This window comes from Lutra lutra, chromosome 1 (genome assembly GCF_902655055.1).
Source record: "Lutra lutra chromosome 1, mLutLut1.2, whole genome shotgun sequence".
Taxonomy (NCBI): domain Eukaryota; kingdom Metazoa; phylum Chordata; class Mammalia; order Carnivora; family Mustelidae; genus Lutra; species Lutra lutra.
The window spans coordinates 113,443,481-113,470,929 of NC_062278.1; the positions used below are offsets into that span (position 1 = coordinate 113,443,481).

Here is a 27,449-nt window from a genome sequence, read left to right on the forward strand (position 1 = left end):
GTGTACTTTCACTTTGCTAATAACTTCCTTTTTACCTTACTTCCATCTTAAATTTAAAAATCCACACTTTTATATATTCCCAGTAATTCTGTTGAATACAGCAAAGTATACTGACTGAAAAGATTTGAATAAAAATTGTTATTCATTACTGCTTACTTTTTTAAAAGACCTTATTTATTTATTTGAGAGAGAGAGAGAAAGAACACAAGCAGGGGGAATCGCAGGCCTAAGGAGAAGCAGTCTTCCCTCTGAGTAAAGAGTCCAGTAAGGGGTTCAATCCTAGGACCCTTGCAATCATGACCTGAGCTGGAGACGTTGATGTTTAACTGACTGAGCCACCCAGATGCCCCTTAAAAATAAGAGTCTTATAATCCTTCCCACATAGTTCTGTTGTACTGAAATGAGAAGAACTTTATAAACTGAACGGATCATCACTGCTTAGTCTTAATGTTTGTGCCCCTTCCTGGAAAAAAAATCCCTGCAATGAAACCTAATTACCAATATGATGGTATTTGGAGGTAGGGCCTTTGGAAGGTGATTAGGTCTTAACAGTAGAGCCCCTCATCAATAGGATTAGTGGCTTATAAAAGAGACCCCAGAAAGCTCCCCTGTTGCTTCTACCATGTGAGGACACAGCAAGAAGACCAGCATCTAAGAACCAGGAAGTAGGCTCTCACCAGATTTGTAATAGGTCTGTGCCTCGACCTTTGACTTTCCCATCTTCCAAAACCGTCAGAAACAAATGTCTGTTGTTTATAAGCCACCCAATCTATAGCATTCTGTTAGAAAAGCCCAAACAGATTAAGACAATTACCAAAACTAGCCTCACTAAATTAACTCCCAAACTCGTTACAGTATAATGATCATTTTGACCAATGGCAACACTTAACTACACCATCACCCAAACAACAAATGTTGAGGTCATCTTGAACCACTCATCCTCCAAATTCAAACAAAATCTATTTGACTCTAACCTTAATGCATCTTGAACTCACTGTTTCCTTTTATTCCTCAAAATCCCTGTCTTATTTTAGTACTTCATTATCTCTGAACATGGTGTCAAAATCCTTGAGGAGAGCACAGGCAGCAATCTCTTTGACCTTGGCCACAGGAAATTCTTCCTGGACATACCACCAAATGCAAGGGAAGCAAGAGCAAAAAAGGAACTATTGGACCCTTATAAAGATAAAAAGCTTTTGCACAGCAAAGGAAACAGTCAACAAAACCAAAAGACAAGACAGAATGGGAGAAGACATTTGCAAATGACACATCAGATAATGGGCTAGTACCCAAAATCTATAAAGAACTTGTCAAACTCAACACCCGAAGAACAAATAATCCAATCAAGAAATGGGCAGAAGACATGAACAGACACTTCTGCAAAGAAGACATCCAAATGGCCAACAGACACATGAAAAAGTGCTCAATATCACTCAGCATCAGGGAAACGTAAATCAAAACCACAATGAGATACCACCTCACACCAGTCAGAATTGCTAAAATTAACAAGTCATAAAACAACAGATGTTGGCAAGGATGAGGAGAAAGGGGAACCCTCCTACACTGTTGGCGGGAATGCAAGCTGGTGTAGCCACTCTGGAAAACAGTATGGAGGTTTCTCAAAAAGTTGAAAATAGACCTACCCTATGACCCAGAATTTGTGCTACTGGGGTAAAGATACAAAAGATACAAAGATATCTTACAAGGTATTTGTATCTTTTTTTTTCTAGATTTTTTTTTTTTTTTATTTGACAGAGAGAGATCACAAGTAGATGGAGAGGAAGGCAGAGAGAGAGAGAGAGAGGGAAGCAGGCTTCCTGCTGAGCAGAGAGCCCGATGTGGGACTCGATCCCAGGACCCTGAGATCATGACCTGAGCCGAAGGCAGCGGCTTAACCCACTGAGCCACCCAGGTGCCCACAAGGTATTTGTATCTTAAAGATACAAATGTAGTGATCCAAAGGGGCACCTTCTCCCCAATGTTTATAGCAGCAATGTTCACAATAGCCAAGCTATAGAAAGAGCCAAGATGTCCACTGACAGAAGAATGGATAAAGAAGACATAATATATATAATGGAATATTATGCAGCCATCAAAAAATGAAATCTTGGGGCGCCTGGGTGTCTCAGTGGGTTAAGCCGCTGCCTTCGGCTCAGGTCATGATCTCAGAGTCCTGGGATTGAGCCCCGCATCGGGCTCTCTGCTCAGCAGGGAGCCTGCTTCCTCCTCTCTCTCTGCCTGCCTCTCTGCCTGCCTGTGATCTCTCTGTCAAATAAATAAATAAAATCTTTAAAAAAAAAATGAAATCTTACCATGTGCAATGACGTGGATGGAACTAGAGGGTATTATGCTAAGCAAAATAAATCAGAGAAAGACAATTATCATATGATCTTACTGATATGTAGAATTTGAGAAACAAATTGAGGATCATAGGGGAAGAGAGGAAAAAATGAAATAAGAAGAAACCAGAGAGGGAGACAAACCATGAGAGACTTACTTAATCTCCGGAAACAAACTGAGGGTTGCCAGAGGTGGGGGGGGATTGCAACAAATGGTGTCACGGAATGATGGACACTGGGGAGGGTATATGTTGTGGTGAGCACTGTGTATTGTTTAAGACTGATGAATCACAGACCTGTACCCCTGAAACAAATAATATATTATATGTTAATTTTTTTAAAAGGGAAAAAAAATTTTGGAATCACAAAAAATGCTATTTTTTTCCCAATATTACAACTGGATAATCATACTATGGGGTAAAATCCTTTAGCAATATGCAGTGAAATAACTGTCTCGGACCACACTGCAAACTTCTGAGATGTCTTGGAAGGAAGGGAGAGGAGGTAGATTATTCATCCAGCTCAAAAGTTCCATATTTCATTGATGATCTGAAAAGCGGTGTGAATTAAGTCTGCTTCTATGCACACTGCTATCTAAAAAAAAAAAAAAAAAAAAAAGTGTGTCTCCCTTGTGCCTGGTTTGTAAACAAAATGAGTCAGAGTTGGAATGGAAGGATAAAAATTATGTCTAATAAAATATCTTTATCTTGGCTCATATTTGGTATGCAGTTTAGGGGTAAAAATAAACACAACGTATGAGATTAGATCAGAAAAGAGGTAAAGGGAAATTGGTTTTTCTTCCCTGAATAACATCTATGGACCTGTAAGAACATCAAATTCTGACCCAAAGAAAAATCTCTGGGCTTAGATAGCTTCTAACTTTTTAAAAAAAAAAATGAGAAACTTAAAAAAATATATATTAATGAGACTCATTTTTAATTAAAATGAAAAATTTCATATAGCATTTTTACATATATGACTGCCATGACAATGGTCCCTGTGATACTTGGGAATGTTCAGGAATGAACCTCCTTCCACCCATGGAACGTGCGATATTTGGCTCTCACCCCTACCACTCTTCAGGTCCCCTACATACAATACCCTGAGTACTCAGCACGCACGAGAGCCAGAGGGATCAAGAATTAGACCTAATTTAGTTAGAATTCTTCCCCACCAACCCGGCAGTGTTCCTAGGCAGATAATGGGAGCCCCCAAATCACACCACATGCTCTGTCTTTTTAACTTCCAGGACCCCTGCCACCACCATTCATACGGAATGACCAAGTTAGCTTCCAACATGGTGAGCCAAAGGTTGAAGTTCATTAAAAGTTCCAAAGTAGCCATTTGAAACAAGAGCAATACAGGATGGCCCTCCAAGTCCTGAGACCAGATTAAAGAGCTGTCTAATCTCTCCTTCCTTGTGACTTTCTGCTTCTGTCCTCCTAACCAGAGGCAGGACAAGGTGAATGGTCTCTCCTGACTCTAGAAGACTGTCTCGAATGCTCACCTCAGTCCCCATCCTCTACCTGCCTTCTTTCTGTATCTTACCAGTACAGGGACACAGCACTCACAGGAATAAGCCCTGGAGGCTCTGAGACATGTGAGGGGAAGCACGTCAGAAGCTGGGAGACAAGTGCTGGTTGTCACGCTGGGCCTTCCCAGCCCATGGAGTTGTAATCATCTGGGCAGAACAAGATGGGTGTCCAGTTCGTGAGGTCTGTTAAAAAAGACTTGGAAACCACAAAGCTACCACCCTAGTGCAATTTGGGTTTTCGATCCCATATTTAGCACCAGCATTGCCTGATACCACATCACACTTCAATCACAGAGTGAAGAAATGATGAATGGGGGCCTTTGTGGGGAAGGCTTTCTGGGCCTGGCAGAGTCTCAATGGTTGGTGACGTAAAGGCTGTGGTCTGGTGCCTGTGCCATAAAATGGAAAGAATGTGAAGTCATGAATCCTCTCTGTAGGTAGATGATCTGGGGCCCTGTGCTAAGTTTTGAGAACTGCTGCCTCCTCTGCCTAACAGCATCTTTTCATTTCTCATTATGCATCAGGTCAAACAAGTTTTTCACTTAAATAAGCATGGCTATGTCCTCAAATGACTGGGCATTTTTTTTTAGGCGATAGCATGTATTTCCTTTTCTTTTCCCTTCGGGGGTCTACTAGGTCATAGGGACTAAAAAAAAAAAAAAAATGTTGAATAAAGGGGTACCTGGGTAGCTCAGTTGGTTAAGCCTCCAGCTCTTGATTTTGGCTCAGGTCATGATCTCAGGGTCCCAGGATCCATCTCCTGGACTGGCTCCCAGCTCAGTGCAGAGTGTGCTGAAGATCATCTCCTTCTCCCTCCCCCCACCCTGTTGCTTCCGTTGCTTGCTCTCTCTCTCTCTAAAATAAATACATAGAGTCTTTAAAAAATACATGTTGGGTTAAGTGCTTGCTTAAAATGAAATATTGATCTGGTAAACAGGCAAACATTTTATTATAGATTAGTTTCTACAATTCACTGAACAGATTATAAACTCAAAAAACCTTTACGAACTATTACCTTAGAAAACGGACTTTACAGCCAGTAGAATTTCCTCACCAAACACTTAACCAACCACCAAGTCTTTAACCAGGTTACTCATGATTTGGAGGACCTGGCCCTGCTTCCTCTGGGTGACTTTTGAAAGTCATGACTTCCAATGTCAACCTCCCGGAGAAGTTTTCCTTGACTCACCCTGAGTTGCTCCCTCTCTCGTCAGTGTTTTCATGGTTCTTTTCACAGACTATATTTAAAACTTGGCATATGTATCTGCCTACCCTCTCCCAAAACTATGAACCTTGAAGACAGGGATTCTGTCATGTTTAGTACATGATGTTTGTTCCATAAATGAATGCAACATTGAAGCAAGTTTTTATAATACAAGTGAAGAGGAACACTGGCTGCAAATAAATTTAAAAAATGGGTGATCCAAAAATTATGCCTGATGGCTTTCATTTAATTCTGATTTGAAGACACAAATTTACTTGCTAGGTAAATCAGAGACAACATAAGCTTACATCTGCTGAATGCCTTCTGGTTTGAAATAAAGTTTTCAGATCAATGGAAGTGGTTCTAGGAGTCACAGGTACCTTGTGGAAACACAAAGTGAACATAACTGTGATTTAACTTAACAAAAACATAATCTCAACTTCACACTTCTCCCTAATTCATAGTTAATGCAATAACATAATAGGCTGTCCCAGGCTAATTCCTACTTTAAGAAAAGAAAGGAAATGTGATTATAACATGTGTGCATCTCCAATGACAACTTGGTTAGGGAAAGATGCACAATTCCACAGGTATTTGGCACTAGTTAGTATGTATATGTACCTTATGTTTCCTGATGCCAGAAAGTGTTTTTTGCTTTTTTTTTTTTTTTTTTTTTAGTATCAATCTATAAAAGCTTTAAAGGAACAATGGCAGAAGCCAGACCCCTAACAGACTTGGATAACACTGAAAACAAAGATGCCAAATGAAGTTTTTAGAGAATGGACAGGCTGCCAGAGGAAAACAGCATTCTGAAAGCATGAGAGTAAAGAGATGGTGGAAACTCAGTATCTATTTCTACTCTGTGAAGTGGAGAAGATGAGATACAAAGAGGCTGGAATATTAAGGGGGGGGGGGGAAACAGGGAAAGGGAGGAGAGAACCAAACCTGAGCTTTAAAGTAGGAACCACCCAGATCCCTTGCGCTCCTAATTTGTCACTGAGGACGTGCAGTCACGTTTTCCAGGAGGTCTTAGCCAAACCGTATTTCTATCCAGGAGGAAACGTTTCAGCTGAAATCCTACACAAGGGCCATGTACATATTCTGGTCAAGCTGCTATGAACCACGTGACACTTCCTCACCAACTCTGGCAATCTCTGTCTTGCTAAAAAACAAAACCTCAGAGGAGATAGTCAGCTTAGCAAAACAGCCTGTACTTAAGACAAGATAGAAAATCTAGAAAGCAGTCTCATTAACAGGTGTTATCTCACTTCCATGTTTTTTTGTTTTTGTTTTTGTTTTTTTGAGTTTGTTTTTTTTGGGGGGGGGTTGGGGAGAGTTTAGGGGTTTTTTTTTTGTTTTTTGTTTTTTTGTCTTTCAGTTTTTGTTTTTGGGTTTTTGATTTTTTTGAGGAAGGGCAAAGTACTTATGGCATTTTTCCAATCCTAGTTATTTAACATTAGTTGGTTTAAACCTTACTTATTAAGAGGATTATTCTTGCTGTCCTGTTCGCTATTTGGCTTCTGGTATGTGCCCTTTTATTTTGAAAGCTCATTCATTTCAAGTAATATTTTTTTCCTGTTTTATTTAAGGTAATTAAACACATATAATTAGACTTTTTAAAGGACAAAGAGGAACAGAAATGGCAAGGAAAATCACATCCTTCCCCTCAATTTCGTTCCTGTATTTCTTGTTTTTGTTCATGAATTACAAGCCATCCATCACCTGGGCTCCAAACTGTTGGGTCAATTCTGATCTTGCTCTTTTACCTTTACTTTCTTATCCATAAAAAGATATAAACATGTATTAATTTCACCTTCTTAGGGACTCATACTCATGCCTTCTCCTCTCCTTCCCCATCATACCATCCTAAATTCTGTCCCTTATTAAAACTTGCCTTAATAATGTAGGAAATAAAGTCACGCAGAGAACAAAGAATTGCAGATTCAAGGACTCAAAATGATTCTGAACATCAACTTTGAGAAAAAATATTGGGGAACAGCAGAAAACTCCCAAACAACCCTGAACCCCTAGCAATGAGTACATGGTGACAATAAGTGGTAGATCCCAAAGGCATGGCTTTGTGACCCTGGTCTGTAATGTTCAGGGCTTAACTACTTCAAAGCTTGATAGGAGAGCAGATTAAGGAAAAGAGAGACACTCAATCTTTATTGCAATGCCAGTGCCCACCTGCCTCTATAGCAGTGAATAGTTAAAGAGGCTGAGCAGGGAGATGGTTTGGACAGAATGGTAAATGAAGACAGGAGGTGAAGGTATCAAGAGAAGTTCTGAAATACAAGATAACTAGTAAGGGCAAAAATCAGATAAAGAAATTTGAGCAGGGGCGCCTCGATGGCTCAGTGGGTTAAAGCCTCTGCCTTCGGCCCAGGTCATGATCCCAGGGTCCTGGGATCAAGCCCCACATCGGGCTGTCTGCTCCGCAGGGAGCCTGCTTCATCTTCTCTCTCTCTCTCTCTCTGCCTGCCTCTCTGCCTACTTGTGATCTCTGTCTGTCAAGTAAATAAATAAAATCTTAAAAAAAAAAAAAAAGGAAATTTGAGCAGACTAAAGGAAACCTATCAAAGCAATGCCCTCATGGTTATTGAATTACAGGTTGGGAGTTAGAGAGCTGATATAAAGCCAGGATCATGCTGAAGCTGAAGTCTCAGGAGCCAGAAGCTGAAGTCTTCAAGGAAGGTGTCCGGGGGCCAGGAGGGGGATCAGGAGTGGCACTGGGGAGATGTGATGGGGGATGGGAGTCAGAGTAAGCGGCTGTACAAAAAGGAGTGTTTGTCTGCTTTGGTTTGGTTTGGTTCAATAGCATTGTCTCCAGGATTAACAGTAGATATGTTGGAAATGATTGAAAAGCTTATGGCCTTTGTTTAAGTTTGGCAAAACTTACCATAATAATCTTTAATGAAAATTCCAGGAAAATTGAAGATCAAACATTGTAAGTTTATATATTGTTTACTAAATGATTCCAAAGAAGTTATTTATGTGTCCTTTTCCATGACAAAAAACACACATCCTTTCTCCATTTTCAGCTCTACTTCCGAGAAGACAAATGGTACTGGGTAGCACAAGTCAAAATAATTTCGATGCATTCTGAGAATTTCATAAACATTGATACAGAGCAATGGCTAACAATCTGGAATGTTTTATAACCAGACTTGAGAAGAAGCTGATCTGGAAAATTAATCTCTCTTGTACTGCCTGCAACTGTGGGGCTACATTCATTGCAAAAACTGCTAATCAGCAACCTAATACTGATGCTATTCCTTCCACCCAGGAAGGAAAATCATGGACCACATCCTCACGTTGTTTCCACATCCGTTTTGAGTTACAAGCAGGAAATCTCAAGCCTCGGGCTACATTTCCTATTTAGCTCTCGTCAGCATTGCCACTAGCCTTGGGATTCTTACAGAAAGCATTATTTGAGAAGTTATTTTCCATTTCTCTTGCATATCTGATGTCCTTCAATTCTAAGACCCTGGTTGCTGGTGGCAACAAAAACCATTCTAGACAGATATGTCCTAATTTATGAAACAGTAAACCAAATTTAGCAGCCAAGTAAAACAGCCTACTGATTCACATTTTCCCTGCAATATCCCTGGGACCCAGGCACAGTTCCATACGCATTGGGACAATGGTGGCCTCGGAAATGCTGACTCAAGGTCACCAGTCCTGATGTAACAAACAGTCTGGCTGCACTTGAGTCCAATACACCCACCACAATTGCTTGGTTGTATCAGAACAATTCTACCAGCTGGCCCAAACCTAATCCATATCACAAGTTTGAAAACTTACTAAGAGAATAAAATCAGTATTTCCAAAATTGTGATCCATTAGTTTTTAACATAAAAGCTTATGACTCACTGGACATATTTAAGTACTTTATATGAATAAACTCACTTAATGTTCATACTACTTCTAGAAGCTGCTCATTTTACAGACAAGGCAACCCAGATTTATTATTATGCTCATTTGCCGGGTGACAAAACTGACTCATAAATACATTAAATAACTTGCCCAAAACTACAAAGATATACATAGAAGCTTAAAGTTGAACTGTGTCTCAGGGCACCTGGCTGGCTCAGTTGGTAGAGCATGAGACTCTTGATCTTGGGGTTGTGAGTTTAAGTCCTTACACTGGGTGTAAAGATTACTTAAATAAAAACAATAATAATAAATAAAAAATAATAATGAACTGTGTCTCAAAGCCAAACTCTCTCAAAGTCCATAAAATACGAAGAATTATTCCTCAAAAGAATAAATTTTGCACATAATTCCTCAACATGAAAGAACAAATTCCATCCAAAAGTTTAAGAGCAGAGATTTAAGTTGAAGTTTCTCTTGGGCCACATAGTAGGAACAACAAGAAAGGGCTAAGTCCATGAATATATGTCAACTTAGGGGAAAACTGAAAAACAAAAACAAATCATAATTCTAACTCTGCAAATCAAGGGAAAAACATGTAAATATAGATTGAATGCAAAAACCAAAACAACAACAAAAATGTTTAATTGTAAATCATCTTTTTCAATGAACTACCTTAGATTCTGAAAACCCTATAGACCTTTAGCTGATCAGAGAAGGAGACAGCACTGTCTATCAGTGCTTATTCCAAACACAAATAGAATGTTTAGTTTGATTTTAAAAGGGAACACAAACATAACTCAAGAACTAGTCTCGTAATCTAGGTCTATGTAAAGGTCATTTCATTTATGTGAAATGGACAGTTGGGAGTCTTGGCCAAAGGGCTCTAGAGAGCAAGAGAGCTGTATGGATTCCAGAACCGATGGGAAAAACTTTTGGTGATCCCACATTCATTTGTGCCATCATGCTAGCTGCTGGCTGGAAATAGCATTCTCACACCCAGCCCCTCTCATGCTGTCATAGATCAGTGAGCACAGACATCCAATGGGGCAAAAAGCTCCCATATGTTCAGGAGAAAGACAAATGACTGAAATATAGTCTCTTTAGCTTGGAAACACCACATATCAGAAAAGATAAAGACACAGAAAAATGGCATCATGAGAGCCTTGAAATGGAAACTTTAATTAGAGTTTATAGCTTTGTGGCTACAAAGAATGCTTCCAATCTGAACAGAGAGCAGCTGTGATATGTTGGCAGGAACACTGGCGTAGGAGCAAGACAACCTCCACTGAGTCACACCGCCATTCTCTCAGTGTCTGGACAAAACCAAGAATCTCAGCTTTCTCATAGGGCTCCCACGAGGAAGTGAAGACGTGCATGTGAATGTACTTCACAAATTTCTAGGCATGATGCAAACGTGAGACGTGATTCTCTTCATTTCCATGGTAATTCACACCACTCAAAGGCAATGACAACCAGTTCAGGAAGCTGAGCCCTGGGACCTGTCATGCATGTCCTGACTCTGTCACGGATAGGCTGCATGCCTTCAAGGAAAGAGGAATTGTTCTGCTAATGGTGCTTGGTTCTCACATACAGACTCAAAAACCAAACAAGCTATGGATAATATAACAAAAGCAAGCAAAAAGCCCTAGGAAAGCACAGCACTGACATAACTTCAGCTCGAGGATCATGCCAGTTATGACTTGAAAATTAATCAGACAACCCCCCCAAACACACACTTACTAGACCGCTCTCACAAGTCCACATTCTTTCCTTTCTTTCTACCTCATGCATCATATCTAGAAGTCTAACTTGAAGGCCCAATTTTTATTGCTGCTGGATCTCCCACCAATTTCCAGATAATCTTTGGGAGCTGATGTTATCATAGGAATTCAAAACAAGAAGCTGCAAATATTCTAACCACTGGCCTTATCAAACAATCCCTGCTCCAAGTATTATTTTAAGCAAAAGTGTCCACTGCCTACTCCCCACCCCCCAGGGATAAAGGCATGCATGGGTCTGGAATGTATTAAAGGAAGTCAGATATCTTAAAAATTTCGAGGACAAAAAAAAAGTCTCTACATATACTCTCTTATGGTTTTCCTATCCATATTTGATTTATGTAAGCTTGCAAGCATTTGGAAAAATACTTTTAGGCCATATTATTAAACTTTATTGGCCAGGATGGATATTGTCATTTTCCAAGTAAAAATGAGCAATTTCGTGTGGTTAAAAAATAATATAAAACTTTTATTAATAGAGCAATAGCAATTTTACAAGGTAAAACAATTTTATAAACTGTACATTGTCTCTTAAAAATAAAAGATGACCATGCTTGTACATTTGTATAGAATTTGAACATTTTCAAAATACTTTCTTCAACGCTAACAGTAAATCTGTTCCACAGACAGAATATTAGTAGTATCCCCATTTTATGGAAAAGGAAACTGAGATTCAAAGAAGTTAAAGTCTTTTTCAGGAATCTATGGAATTAATCTATTGTTTATAATCAGATTTTGTGCCTTTTAAGGTTTTAAATGATACGGGTCGAGTTAATCTTGGGCTACTAATCATCTGAAAACTTTAAACAAAATAGAATCTTAACTATTAGCTTACAGAATTTCAGGTTCTTTATAGAACTGTGTAGCAAATAAATAACATTGTTTCTAGTACTGGAGTTAGAGAAGAGAGATACAGTTTCTGACTTGAGTGATAAGGTCAAAATATTTCTTCAGGATGCTGATGCTACTACAAAAGCTTTTTTCTATGATTCCAAAGGGTCTTCCCACTTGACTTTACTCTCTAATGTATTCAGTATTCTATATTGCCTAAGCCTACCATCCATTTCAGTGACTAAACGTTGAAGTTGTTCATGTTGAGAGTAAGATGCTAGGATTTATTAATACCAAATCAAGGAGCAAACAACTAATTGCTGGAAGTTTCAGTCTAGAGACATTTAATGACTTTTTTTCAATCAGAGGAGATATCATCTGATTTAGTATATCTAAATATACTAAAGCTGGCAGAGATTTCAAGGTTATACATTTCAATCACCTCATTTTATAAATGAAGAAACTGAGAGCAAGAAATGGGACGTTCATCATCATATAGCCACGCGGCATCTTATAATTAGAGCCACAGCATTCCAAATCCTTCCTCTACTACTGTTTCCAAAGCATCACACCCAGCTTCATGTTATCATTTTTTATGTCATTAATCTTAAATTGACATATAAAGTTGGACCAAATACAAAGAATCAAGCAGTAATATCAACTATGCATCAATGTCTAGGTCAGAGACTTCCATGTAACAGTCTGTAGAACGAGGGTGGTATTAATTATGGTAGCGTAATATTTACTTTGGGACAATGGGAATGAGAAGAGGGGATCGTCACTTAGGAGCATTTTTTTTTTTTCTTATTTTAAGTCCTCTGTAAATTGGTTTCTCATATATAATATAGTAGACAAGTCTTTATTAGGTATCCTATTGGGAGAATAGACCAGGATGATCAAATATTTACGTATTTGTGGAGAGTAAAATCAGAGGGGTCTCCTCTAGGGACCTATAAATAAGTGAAGGGGCAGGCTAGCGGCAACTCGCCAATAGTGCTGGGACTTCTTTCTGAGCAGCACTGCTGAAAGCAGGAGTAGGAAGGAATACTAACAACGAACAGTGTCACAGTCCAGTTGATTTACTTCGGTTTGATGTACTGTTGGTAGAAGAAAGTTGACTGAAGCCTTTGGTCAGAGATCAGGAAGACTGTTCTGTAGCTTCCTGCAGTAAAGCTCTGGCAACAGCTCTGCCAGAGTCTTGGAATCAGGCCCTAATTGGGGGCTGATTGTGCTCACCATCATCACAACAATTTAAAGATCCCTCCTTAAAGAGTCTGCATGGAGACTTCTGGCTCTGAGCAAGATGGAATAAACTCATTTCTCCATAGATATCCCCTTATTTTCCCCTAAAAACTCTGGACGTATTATAAAGGACCAACACAGGAAGACTGAAAGGTAGGACAAATAAGGTGGACTGACTAGGGATCCAGCACTTGACCCTAATAGTGAATTTTCTGGATTTCCTTTTTGTCTCCCAAATATCCCAGATTGAATTTGGGAAAAGCCTACAACCTAGAAATGCCAATGGGGGTGGACAAAAAAGGCCCCCCAAATCATGCTCTGTCAAATTGTAGGACCAGAAAGGTTAGGCATAACAGAATGGAAGTGTTTGTGACAATAGTGTCCTACTTGAGCAAACACAAGGGGAAAGACACCATGCCCTCCCCTCACTGGCCAGCTGGCTCAGCAGAAAGCCTGGACTTCTACTCCCCTCTTCCCCAGGAGTAGCAGGCACGACTTCCCATCCCATCTAGAGAGTGAGGAAGACATTTCAGAGAGGAGGAAGGCAGATAAAGGGATTCTATAAATATTTAAGAATATTTAACATATCTTTAAGTATTAAGTGGGCAGTCCTGGGCAGACCCCTCTAGCAACCGACATAGGAAACTGATGAGAATGAACTTTGGCAAAGGTTTGGGAACTGAAAGTACAGTGTGGAATATGGCCAGGTTTTCAGACAGGCCTCTGGAATGCATGGAACTGAAGCAAATTAGAATAGCACTGCAGAGCCTCTCTATATGAAATGGGGTTTTCTGAGTATACTGTGACACATGTGCAAAGACAGGGGTACCCACCTTTAATTCTTATGCATGGACGTTCTGATCTACTGTTACACATCCAATTTAAAAACTTTCCGCAGTACTCGGAAACTGCAGCTCAACCCTCTTCAGATGTTACCTCACAGACACTTGAGCCAGAAACCAGAGGACTGATGTGGAATATACATGTGGATATTGTTACAGCTAAATATTACAAGAGTGTGTGTTCCCATGGGTGTTTTAAAGCTTGGTACTGTTTTGGTTTTTTTTTTTTTTTTTCTCTTCCCTTATACACATTAGGTAAGTTATTCATAGGGAATGTGCTGGCGACCCTGGCCTAAGATTTCATTAACCAGAATGAAGGAGGAGGACAGAAAAAGGGATGTAGGACTTTTCTAATGAAAGAAGTATTTAGGGGATCCTGGGTGACTCAGTGGGTTAAGCCTCTGCCTTCGGCTCAGGTCATGATCTCAGGGTCCTAGGATTGAGCCCCACATCGAGCTCTCTCCTCAGAGGGGAGCCTGCTTCCCCCTCTCCCTCTGCCTGCCTCTCTGCCTACTTGTGATCTCTGTCTGTCAAATAAATAAATAAAATCATTTTTTAAAAAAAAGTATTTAATGATCACCCATCTGTGGGCATAAGACAAATTTTCATTTCATAAGATCACAGAGTCTTATTAACTCTGGATGGGAAAACAAAACAAAACAAAACAAACAAACAAACAAACAAAACTGTTAAATCTTATCTACCTCAATATCACTTCTGTGCTTGTTTACCCTTAAAGGCAGCCGCCCTATGAAGCATTTGTCAGATTCTTGTTCAGGCCCTTCTCCTGGGGCTCTCGATTATATCTGAGTCGCTCAGATTTGAGCCAAGATCTGGTTCTCTGTAACTTCTGTTCTATGGACCTAGTTCTTCAGTTTCTTGGTGCCATAAAGATCAGCAATAATGGTCTCAAATAATGATCTTTTTAAAACCATTTTTCTTAAGTCTTTTCATTCCTATTTCAACTTTTCTCTTATAAAACATAGTTTGAGTCTTTTATCTATCTCTATCCTTCCTGAACATACCCAAGTTTGTCTAATACCTCTTAAAGTCCCACCAAATTAATACTAGCATGATCTTCTTTCAAGTTCTGCTTTGCGGTGACTGTCCATCTAAAGATGAGAACTAGCATCAGACACACTGGAAGGACTTCCTTTCCTGTGACCTTTCAAACTCATGGTATCTCATTCTACTTTGTACTCCACTAGAATCTCATCACTTTCTTCTTTTCCGCGGGTAGATGGCATCACAGTGCCAGTCCACTGAAGCATTTTAGAATCTCAGGCTGGCAGAGAGAAACTGGCTCTTCAAGCCATCCGATGCAATGTTGCTCTTTTCCTAAAGGACACTTCAAGACCTAGAGAGAAACATTAGTGATAAAACCAGAGATAGAGCCAGGGTACCTGGGTTGCTCAGTCATCTGAGCCTCTGACTTTGGCTCAGGTCGTGATCTCGGGGTCCTGGGATCTGAACCCCACAACAGTCTCCACTCAGTGGGTAGTCTCTGCCTCTCCTCCTGCTTGTGTGCTCCCTCTCTCTCACCCTCCCCCCACTTCACTTAAATTTTGAGATTTTAAATAAAATCTTAAAAAAAGAAAAAAACTAGAGATAGAACCTAAATTGCTTAATCCTAGACTAATCATCCCTCCCATTGTTGAGTACTCAACCACTTACCTGACTGGTACAGAAGAGGCAGTCATATTTTTAGTGTCTGTGATAAAGAGATGTTTTTTTGGATTCCCAAACCTAGGCCATCCCCCAAGGGTACTCAAGATCAGGGTGGAGAAGAGGCTTACAGGGGCTTAAAATTCCCAAGATGTGTTGGTCTGTGGGAAGAGATTTTATCTACTAATAAGAAACAGAGAAGGTTTGGAATGTGTTTGAACAGAGTCAATTTTTTTTTTTTTTTTTGGAAAAATACAAAGAAGAGGCCACAGTCTCAAGGAAATTGTGAAATAGAAGGGTCAGAAAATGTAGTGGGGAAGAGAGCAAAAGGACTTTTTGCAACACAGTCCCAAGTGTCCAGTCACAGGATAATTTTTGTTTTAGTTCAGTGATGAGAGGAGGCTGTGCTCCATTGTGTAGAGAAGTGAACTTGAATCCAGTAGCTCAAACAGGGCTGATCAGGTTCTGGTATTTTGGGCCTCAGAGTTTTCTGAACCTACTACATTGTAATTATTCCCTCAGTTTATCATGATATATTGGCTTAACTTTTCTTTCTTCTTTCACCTTCCCTCACAAGCTTGCCTTCTGCCCAGACGCCAAGCAGCAAAGAATAAGTATTTTTCTGCCAACCTAGATGAGCCGACAAACTTTTCAGTAATAGCTTCTCATAAGAATCCACTGAAGTAGGTATGACTATCCCATTTTCCAGATAAGAAACTTAGGTTCATATAGGTGAGCTTTCCCATGGTGACCCAACGCATAAAAGGCAGGACTTTTTGAATATACGTCCATTTGATGCCAAAATGCCAGCCATGAGAAGTACGTGAGAACTCAGATTTTGTCATCAGAAAAACCTGTGTTCAGATTCTAACTCTGTTATGTTGTACTAAGTGTATGTTCTCAGACATATTATTTAAACTTCTACCTTCACTGTTCCTGTAGCAAAATGAAAATTATACACTTAACCACTGAACAACGTAGGTTTGAGTTGTGCAGATCCACTTATACTAAGATTTTTTTCCCAGTAAATATAGCACAGTGCTATAAATGTAGTTTCTCTTCCTTATTATTTTTGTTTCAAAGATTTATTTATCTGAGGGAGCGTGATAGAGAGCGTGTACACGCATGCCAGGCAGGGGGCAGAGGGAGAGGGAGAATCCTGAGTAGATTCCCCACTCAGCAGGAAGCCCCACGTGGGCTCAATCTCTGGACCCTGAGATCATGACCTGAGCTGAAACCAAGAGTCAGATGCTTAACCCACTGAGCTACCCCTTACCCCACCCCTCTTCCATATGATTTTAAGAACATTTTCTCTAGCTAACTTTATTGTAAGAATACAGTATATAATACATGTAAACACAAAATATGTGTTTATTGATTATTAAGCTATTAGTAAGTCTTCAGGACAATAGTAAACTACTAGTAGTTAGATTGTTGGGGGGTTGTTAAAAGTTGTATGAGGATTTTCAACCATGTGGGGGTTGGCGCACTTAACCCCCATGTTGTTCAAAGGTCAACTGAACTAAGATCTGTAGTAGGGTTATTATGAGAATTGGGTGGGGAAAATTTTGTAAAGCTTTTAGCATAATACCTGAAACAAGGTAACAAAATAAATAATATCTATTATTACTAAGAATTATAGTTATAAATTGTACTGCCTCAAAGCTAAGTCCGATGTTTGGTTTTGGTGGGGTTTTTAAAGATGATTGTATTATCCTTCCACAGAGATAGGCATGGAATCATAAAGACCGTGAGTAACTTGGCGTAGTGTTAAACGGAAGGTTGAGCTGCTCCTAGGATTTCACAGAAACCTCGAGTAGCAAAGTGACATTGTCCTTAACAAACTTAAAAAGTCAACTGAAGTCACAATCTACTTGGACTTCGCTTTGAGGCAGTATATTTATAACTAATTATTAGTAAAATTTCCTAAAAGGCAGCATTTCATATATTACCATAAACTGATTTTTTTCAAGCCTCAGACCAGTACACATTCTTTTAAAACTTACAGTCACTCCAATGTACACTTAAAACAACCTGTACTCTGGATTCAATGAATTATCCAGCTTTCCCACCATCTCTGCTTCCAGTAGTCTTTTTTTTTTTTTAAAGATTTTACTTATTTATTTGAGAGAGAGACAGTGAGAGAGAGCATGAGCGAGGAGAAGGTCAGAGGGAGAAGCAGACTCCCCATGGAGCTGGGAGTCCCATGTGGGACTCGATCCCGGGACCCGGGGATCATGACCTGAGCCGAAGGCAGTCGTCCAACCAACTGAGCCACCCAGGCATCCCTGCTTCCAGTAGTCTTTATTTTGAGGTCCTGTTTTCCTATCTCGAAGTTTAAAATTACCAGTGTTTTCTAAATGGTATTCCTCACATGCCACAAATCTTTAAGTTCTGTCTTTCTTCCCATCTAATTCTATCGCTCTGATACAGAACATCTCTGACCTCCCATATAATCACATAGGAGTTATTGGGTTTCTCCAGTGATGGATTCATATTATAACTGGATACGCACTTATTCCCCTCAATGAACTATGACCTACTTGAAGGTAGAGAAAATGTCTTCTTCATCTTCACATCTCGTAACAGAGCTTGGAAAATTCTTTAACAGCTGCATTGAGAAAGCAGTATAGTTTCACGTAAATTAAAAGTGAGCATTTTTACTAAGACTCTCTCTCTTTTTTGTTTGGTTTCCTGTGGCATTTATTTATTTATTTATTTGAGGTGGGGGTCATATCATTTGGTGATTTTTCAGGGCTGTGCACGTAGAATCTCCCCCAAAGGGACACCTTCCTTCTCTGTGTCACTGAGGAAATGGAGTGGCCCTGCTACCCTAGGCTTTCTCAAAGCAGAAACATCTGTACTGTGAATGGGGCCTACAGCATTACAGCACTGAAGAATGACCAACATTTGCTTCCAAAGGACTGGCTCTAGGACAGGCATGGATGTCAGCGTGTGACGCCCACATGTTACTTCAGGCAGCATCCTTTTACGTGGAGGACCCGGCTCTTTTGATTTCATTGCTCTTATTTTCCTGTACTTAATTGTTTCTATCCTCTCTCCATCTTTCTCCCTTTATCTTCCTATTTCCCTTTGGTGGGGTGTGAATGCTTGTGTCCTCCTGAAATTCCTGTCTTGAAACCTAGTCCCCAAGGTGATGGTATCAGGAGGTGGTCATTTGGGAGGTGATTAGGTCATAAAGGCAGAGTCCTCATGCATGGGATTAGTGACCTCATGTTGTATTAGTGACCCCAAAAAGCTTCATGACCCCTTTCGCCATGTGAAGTCCTAGCAAAGCAGGACTCTCACCAGACACTGAATCCACTGGTGCCACAATCTTGGCCTCACAGCCTCCAGAACTGGGAGAGGGAAATGTTTGCTGTTTATAAGCCACCCAGCTTGGGGTGTTCTGTGATAGTAGCCCAAAAAGACTGAGACACCTTCTGATTCTCTCTCTGTCTCAATCTCTATGCCATTTCTTCTTTCCTCTGACACCCTCTTATTTATGGTCCCCACTTTTCAGACTTCTTCTGTTTAGGGTTAGGTCAAGTTTTCTTCTAAGATTACACGTGACACAGAGCTAAGCCCAAGAAAACTAAGAGTTGCAGTGAATTATTTTTAAACGACTGAGTTTGGGTACACTCTGAGTAGAAAGAGACCTAAGTTAATTCTGGAGTTTAGCACTAAAAAGCATTAGTTTGTATTGCTACAGCAACCTGTCCTATCGCGTTCAGTTGAAAAGTGTAAGTAGAGTGAAGCCAGAGCCTCTGCTCTTTCCTGCAAGCCGAATTAGTGCACCCGCAGGGGAGGACCAGCTGTAGGATATAAGCCCCGGGATTTGCATCTTAGAAAAAGCAGCTCTATTTCCAATGCATTTCCCCTCATAAAAGGTGTCAAATTATAGTTCAACATTTTCATTTTCATAAATATCATGATTAGTGAACACGTTGCTATCTAGCATGTATTGTCAAAGACTTCATTTGTACTTGTCTCACCTTAATGTCCAGTTATCTCAAATATGGCCAAATATTTAAATCAGTGGTTCTTTATGTGAAATGATTTTGAACCCCAAGAGACATTTTGCAATGTATGAAGACTTTTTTTGTTGGGGGTGGGGAGGTCACAGCTGGGAGGGGTCCTGAATGTATAGCTACCACCATCTAATAGGCAAAGACCAGGGGCGCTGCCAACCATCCCCAAATGTACAGGACAGCCCATGGCAACAAAGAATTATTCATCCCAAAATATCAATAAGCCAAGATTTGGACCCTCCAGCTGAAATGCCTACGGAAAGCCTGCAGACTTCATGGCATAAGTGAGTCTGTGGCAATCCTACAGAAACTATGATTGACTGTGAAGGTCTCTGTCCCTGGTGCCATTTCTAAATGTCACATACTAAAATCAGATGCTGACTGTTGATTCTGGATTCAATCTAAGAAATATTATTAAGAAATAGCTCTTGTTTCAGTGGGGAAATAATTAGTATGGTCTTTTGGGTTAGTCTTTGATACTATAATTTGAGGTCATTCCTTTAAAAACAGCCAAATCTGGTTTTAAGGTAATTCACTGTGTCTGGAGTCCTAATTATGTGTTGATTTCTTCATGCAAGCCTATTGATCTTGGCAGAGTAAGAGCTAAAAATTTAGCATTCAAGCAGGAGAAACAAATCAAAATTGGCTCACTTAACGTTTCTGTGATGGAAGGTTTGTTAACAGTTTCTCTGTTTTGCTTTGGATTTATTTATTTCATTATATTTCTTGTTTTCTCCAGTCCCTTCCTGAGTTCCAGTTTAATTACACTGCAATCCTCAGCAGTATCCCATTACTTGAACAAAAACCAAATCTACTTTTTGCAGATAATGAATTCCAGTAGGATCATTCTGATACCCCTGAGCTCCTGGAAAATCTGACATCTTGGGTCTTTCTCTCTCTCTCTCTCTCTCTGGCTCTATTCCTTCATTTCCCTTCCAAAGAAGAGTCTTTGCCTTGTTCATTTGCATTAGGCTTACTGGGGAAGAGCACTAACCCAGGTTCCTATACCTGAGTTTTTCTCAGAAGTGGGCAGCATAGTAGTTCAGGAAATAACATTGCATAAGGGAGCTTTTATTTTCTGGGCTTATCCCAACTAACAAATGATGTGTTTCACTTTAATTTGGTTGAGTTTTTGTTTCTAGTGTGAGTCTTACAAATAATAGTTATCAGCAATGTCACAGATGTGGAACTCAGGGTTCTTGGATTCTAACCCTGGCTCTTCCATTAAATTGCTGGATAAATTTGGACAACTTGATATTCCCTCAGGCTCTATTTTCCCATCTGTAAAATGGGATGGTTAGAACACTGATGTTCCATGAATGTGGCAGTGAGCAGCTACAGAAAGATGGGATGTTGGGAGGGGAGGGGAACATCTTCCCAACATATGCCCAAGTCATGCACAGGGCATCCAGGGAAAAGAACATTAAAAAGTTTCACAGAGGCAGATGCCAATGTCTGTGTATCCAATTAAACAAGAGGCTCTGTGGCCTTTAATTCATTAGAGCCAGAGACCTGACAATGCCTCTACCACTACCTGCTTTTCTCTCTCCTCTATAACCCCCCTCAATCTTCTCCTTTTCAGATCTTATTGCACTGTGTGGACCACTGACAGGACAAGGGATCAGGAAGGAAAGGCAGAAAGAGAAGTACAGATGACAAAGTAAAGCAGAAAGGTGTGGGGCCAAGTGAAACCCGCTTCTTCTGACAATAGTCTGCAACCCTCTTCAGTCCTGAAAACTAAAAATCATACACTCAGCACTAAAGCGTACCAAATCATTTTTTTTTTAAAGATGTGTTTGGGCCATTTGGCAAATGAGGGTTAGCTCTCATGGAAATTACATAGCTAAGAAGTCAGACAGCAGGAAAGGAGGGATGGATAAAAGGACAGAAAAAGAATTATAGGAGAAAAGCTGAATGGAAAAAAAGACAGAAGAAATTATTTTTCCTAATAAGAAATGCAAAATTTTCCACCAGACAACTATGACTCTTGGCTGAGTGGCCTACATATCATGCGAATGAAAATGCAGGGTGGGCAGGCCAGTCTAGGGTCTGTTCTGTCTCCAAAGGCACCAGGTCCACTGCAGGTCTCAGCTGCACCCAATTCACCAGAGCGCCCTTCAGGAGGTACCCATGCCCATGGCACAGAGTCTGGAAAGAGCACAGGCTGTAAATTAGAATACCTACCTTATGTCCTCAGCTTACTGACTCTTCTTGATTTGTCATGGAAACTGTGAGGCCAGTGTCATCAGCTGTTAAGGGACACGGATAGACTTCAAGATCTCTGAGGGTCCTTCAAGCTGTAGCATTACATAGTTCTAATCAATAGTACTTGTCGCCCTTGCTTTCCTACGTTTCTTGAGCAAAATACTGATCCCTCTCTCCCAGCTCGAAGATCTTTAAGGGATTCTAAGAAACCCAGTTTACTCAATTCCTTGGCAGTACAAAGGAACCACCATTACAGCAAATTTTAATTTTAGGTGAACCCACCCACCTTTCAGAATGTGTCAACTCCCCCCATGAAGCAAGTTGACATTTTATCAGACATTCCCAAAAGAATTCCACACAGCTATCCCTTTGGAGTTTAGCAAGGGACAAATGATATTAGTGACAGAACACACTAGATTCTCAGAGATGGGATCTGGGAAGAGAGACAAGCAGTTTACTGCTTTGCTTTATTAAAACCTGCAAAGAAATCCCTGATTCACCAGACTAAGGATGAGGTAAGTAGGCAGTTGCTACTCTCATCAAACTGAATTTTAAAGCCTTGGTGGCACTAACTATTTGTAATCTCGAGGGAAGACTGATAAAGAGCTGACAGAGCCTCCAAATGGCCTGCCCCCTCTGGGAGATGACTAGGATTCCAATTCCTTGGCTCAGGACCTAAAAGTTGCTAGACAAACAATCTCCCGGGTTTCCTTCCCAAGAAACAGGACAGAAAGATGGTACTAATGGATTTTGATGACTCGAGCATAAAAAAAGTCTCAATTATGAGACAAAAAAAAAAAAAAAAGCCTCACCACGCCCCCCCTCCCCCAGAGGAAATAATCCCTAGGAAAATTTCAGAACAGCTATTTCAAGAAGATATAAAGTCAACTTCCTATTTGAAATAATCTGGGGACAAAATGTATATAGTCTACATATATGTTTAAAAAAAAGAGAGAGATTTGAAAATGGGATACACAAAAGGTTTTTATTCTGAACTAACAGTTGAGACCTAGGGTTTCCATTTTGTGCTTGTGAAGGCATTCATCTAGAAAGAAAAAGAAGTTGATAAAACAGATTAAAAGTGAGAAAGTTCCTTGAGTTTACTCTTCTTTTCTAGAAACCACTAATAAAATAGATTATGGTCAAGAGAAAGGGAGTTTAGGGAGAGGACTTCGGGAGGGAGATAGGATTGCCTAACTTAATTGCTATTTCCTTTTCTACCCCCCTTCAATCCTGAGAAGAAAAACAAAGGTCAAATGGCTCAAAGCACCAACTCAGAAACAAAACAGGCAGGGGCAAGCTTGTTTTAAGTAAAAAAAATAAATAAATAAGCGCCACTAGTTTTTTGCTTTTTGTTTTTTTGCTTTTTTGTTTTTATTGAGTGGCTGGGAACAGTGGGAGAAAAACAGTCACTGTCAAAACTATTCCTGGTGATCAAGCACAAAGATAAGAGAAAAAAAATACATCTTTCTTACATTTGTTTAAACTCAACAAATGTAGGTAAAGCAGGCACAATGTGTCAAGGGTTTTCTAAAGCACAGTTTTAAATAATAATTAAATTAGGAAAGAAAAATGGAGGGGAAAGGAACAGAGTTCTACAACATTAGCCAGAACTTACAAGTAGGAAAAGAGTGAGAAGTCAAGGAATCTAGTCTTTCCGTGACTTTGTCCCGCATCTGACCAGCCAGGACACCGAGTAACCAGTGTGAGAAAACCCCCAGCCACCACTCAGAGACCTTTCTCCACAATATTTCATACATAAGAAACCAAGCTATTATTCATTCCACAAACATACGCTGAGCATTTACATACATCTATGTACATATATCTATTTGTATGTAAATCCATATACATTATAGATGTTTGGGGAGTATAGATGCTGAGGACCAACTCAGACCTACATTACCTAAATCCCTCATTTTAAATCATATTTTTCATGCCCAGATGATTAATAATAATCCTTTACCTAATAATCATCCCAATCTGGAAACTCCCACTTTGGGAGATACAAAAGTGACTAAGATAGTTCTTTGATGTCAAGGAGTTCACATCACTGATAGGCAAATACATAAATTCTGAAAGAACAAAGTCCAAAATGAAACATGAGAGGAAGAGATTCCTCGCTGTGGACATTCAAAGGAGGCAGAAAGGGCGTTCTTTTATTTTTTTTTTAAAGGTATTATTTATTTGACAGAGAGAGATCAGAAGTAGGCAGAGCAGCAGGCAGAGAGAGGGAGAAGCAGGCTCCCTGCTGAGCAGAGAGCCCAATGCGGGGCTTGATCCCAGGGCCCTGAGATCATGACCTGAGCCAAAGGCAGAGGCTTCACCCACTGAGCCACCCAAGTGCCCCAAAGGGTGTTCTTGTGAGAGTTGCAAAGGGTGTGAAGGAGGGCCTCACAGAAACAGGTATATTTGGGTTAGGACAGTTACAATTTGAACATGTACAGAAGGAGGAGGAAAAATCTACTATCAAATTAATAATAAGAAGAAACAGGTCTCCATTGTTTTTTGAGAAACAGGCCCTGCTCTGAGTACCTTACATAAATCTTCTCTTAAATCTAACCTAAATCAATCAGGTAAGTGCTATTATCTCCCCATGTTACACATGGAGAAAGCGAACCTCAGAAAATGTATGTCATTTGTTCACGGTCAGCCAGAGACTGAAGAGGTAAATTTCAGTTCTAGATCTATCCCAAGCCAGAGCCCACCTGCTTCCTAGAGAATAAACAAAACCCAGGTATGCAAAAGAAGCAGATAGAGAAGACCAAGCAGCCATCCTTCCGTCTGGGGGGAGGGGGTTGAGTGGGGGAGATATCCCCGGGAAAGGTACAGGGAGGCAGGATCTGGATGCTGCATTCAACTATGTGGGCTTTATAAGGCAGCATGGAGAAACCACGGAAGATTTCTGAGCAGAGCATACCATGATGAAAGTTCTATCTCGGGCTTTGGGCTATGAATCATGAGTTATGTCTTACAATCTGAAATGATAAAAATCGAGGTTTGAAGAGTCTCACCCTGCATTTAAACAGAAAGGCGTGTCTAGGAACCCAGTAGAACTACTGCCTCATCGCTGTCCAGACAAATTCCCAACATGCCCGTTCTCAAGGAATATTCTACAGAGCAGAGCTTAAGATAAATGCAATGAGTCTCTGTTACGCCACAGGACAAGGACCTACTCATCCCTGGAGCTGTCCAAATCTGGCAGAAGGAGAGCCCTGGGGATTGTAGCATGCCCTGGGACCTGAGGCGACGGGGGGTGGGGGGGCGCGGGGCAGTGGGCACAGCACAGACATAGGCACCAGATATTGGCAAAGGCCAGACTCCCGAATATCAGTCCTGGGCTCCTTTCATCAAATCATGTTGGCTCCGCCATTAAATATGTAACACTGAATAAGCCCCCTTCCCTCACTGGCTCTCCCTTTCATCAGTGAAATGAGAAATTGAACTTGTCGGGACTCGGATTTCATAATTCTCAATACGTTTTCCTCTCCAACACACCAGGAGAAGAGATCTGCTTCCATCGGTGGCTCACTAACTGGGGTCCAGTGGAGAAGCAGCAGCTCCCAAGAGCTTCTACAGCTGGGAGATCCTAACACAGGAATAACTGTGCCTCCTTATCTCTAGGAAGCCTGCTAGTTCTGACCATATTACAGGATTCATAGTTTTCAAATTCTGGCTGCAAACTCCTCATTGAATTCAATGTGGCCCAGGAGCATCCTTTTCAAGTGCAAACTGGATCACAGAGGTCCAAGGTTTTTCAACAACATGAGGGGCCGTGCTCATATCTGAGCACATCCGGGGAACTCCACATTCTACCACTGGGGAGCAAACACTTCTGAATTCAGACTTGTCAGAGCCTGACAGCACCTTGTCGTTATTTGAGAGCTTTGTTTTACTCTCAAAGGATGGTGTCTGCGTGCATGGATGCGTGCACGCATGCATGTGTTTATGATTAAAATTCCCAGGAAGCCAAGCAGAGACTGAAATTGTGGAGCTCTTAGGAGAGGGGAGGAGAAGAAGCATGGTACTCCTTATTACACGTTCACAGAGACACTCCTACAAACTCAACCATCAAAAGTGAGTTTCCAAAGAAATACAAGTATCTCCTCCTTAAGAGATTATCAATTATATAGATGCAAGAAGCTTTGCTTACTAGAAGATACTTACTCTGTTCTTACGAACACTGCTGGTCAAACAGAAATTAGGACATGGGTTCACATATTTTGGGGAGAACTTGTTAAAACCATGTTGCTTCATCAGATCACACCCAACAGTTCACCCACAAAGGTGCCATTGAGTAACTAATTCCTATAACCAATTCACTGCAAAAATTTGAGGCATCTCAAACCTACACCCTCACCTTCTTTGACCTCTGACCAGGGGACTGAAGCAGAATGACTGATCTATGTAACATTAACAGTGATGTAAGCTTAATTACAGAACTAGAGAAACCCACATTTTGAGAGTTACCTCATGGTTATTTGTTTTTATAGGACTGGAGAAGAATATTCATTTCTTCTCCAGACATGAGAAAGGAAAATCTCCCCAAAATGTGTGACAGAACTATCAGCAGGAGTGCTAACCTTACATCGGAGACTCTTGGGAAGACCATGCTAACAGGACCAAACTCAACTACCCACGTTCTATCCTGGGAACTGGCTCAAGATGTCTTCTGCTGTCAGGTACTTAAGGTCTCCTCCATCTCTGCCACTGACTGATTCTCTAAGACCACCAAAGATTAGGCCATTCATCCAAAAAAAAGATCAGATTTATACTTAATGCATGGTTTAGCAAATTCATCAAGAAGCAAAAACAAGCAGAAGACAAATCCTTGAAAGGTTCAGGCTTGATCCTCATTTCTTACCCAAGATATTAGTCTAGCAAGTACCTCGGTCCCTTGGCCCTAGCACTGGGCCTTCAGAGTTCGTGTCAGTTGTGATTTCCTGAACTCCACAAACAACTGCACATGTCCAGGGTGTTCTTCCCACAGGAGCCCAGACCTTGTGGGACAGTGTGCATGTGGATCTGTACATGGTGTGTATATCTGCCACCCTAGAAATGCAGCTTGGCCTATTGGCTAATGCTAGAGGAGGACAACCCACAAAGCTGCCACTTTAGCAGGTGTGGAGGAGACACTGACCCATTGACATAAAACCCAGAAAGTAGAGAGTCTGAGAGAAAGTATAGTTCAGAGCAACATGGATTGAGAGAGGGGTGTTTCCAGAAGCACAGACTGAATTCTCTCTGCTGAAGCATCCAGATAGATCTTCAAAATTGTGAATGTGGATAAAATACCAATATACACAGAATACCTCCTGACACTAACTTCAGGCGGGCTGAATACACACACACACACACACACACACACACACACACACACACACACACACAACCCCAAAGGAGAATATTGGGCATCTGATGTCAAATAACTCACTCCAATGCTTACCTCCAGGAATTGGAAGTTGTCTAGTAAAGGAGGCACAGTCAGCACTTTGGGTACTTTTACGAAGACTGACTCACAGAGATCCACTTCTCCCACCACACCTTCTCTTTAACTTCTGATCTTTACTGTTTTGTAGGCTCAGGGGAGAGTAGAGGATAACAAATTTGTTCCAGAGCAAGTCAACTTTTAATTCTGCTTTATGAGGATGTTTTCTTGTAAACTTCAGAGAAAAGGTGCAGAGTAGAGTGTAGGAGGGATGGGGGAGTGGAGAAGGAAGAGAAACGGGGCTGAGGTTGGACCAAGAAATGAAGCGAGATTAGACCTTACACTAAACCCAGCTCTGCCCACGTCTCAGGAATTAGTGCTGAAGGGGTACTTTAAGCATCATTTTATCAATGCAGTCCCCTTTTCAAGAGGCAAGTTGATGCCCAAGGAGCTACAGGCTTGCGCAGGGCCCAC

The 27,449-nt window shown here is 40.7% G+C and overlaps 1 protein-coding gene across 1 annotated transcript in view; it reads right to left on the reverse strand.

Moving 5' to 3' along the window:
• The window catches only part of P3H2 (prolyl 3-hydroxylase 2), a 152,728-nt gene that overhangs the window by 124,328 nt on the left and 951 nt on the right, over positions 1 to 27,449 (reverse strand). The window lies entirely within an intron of this gene.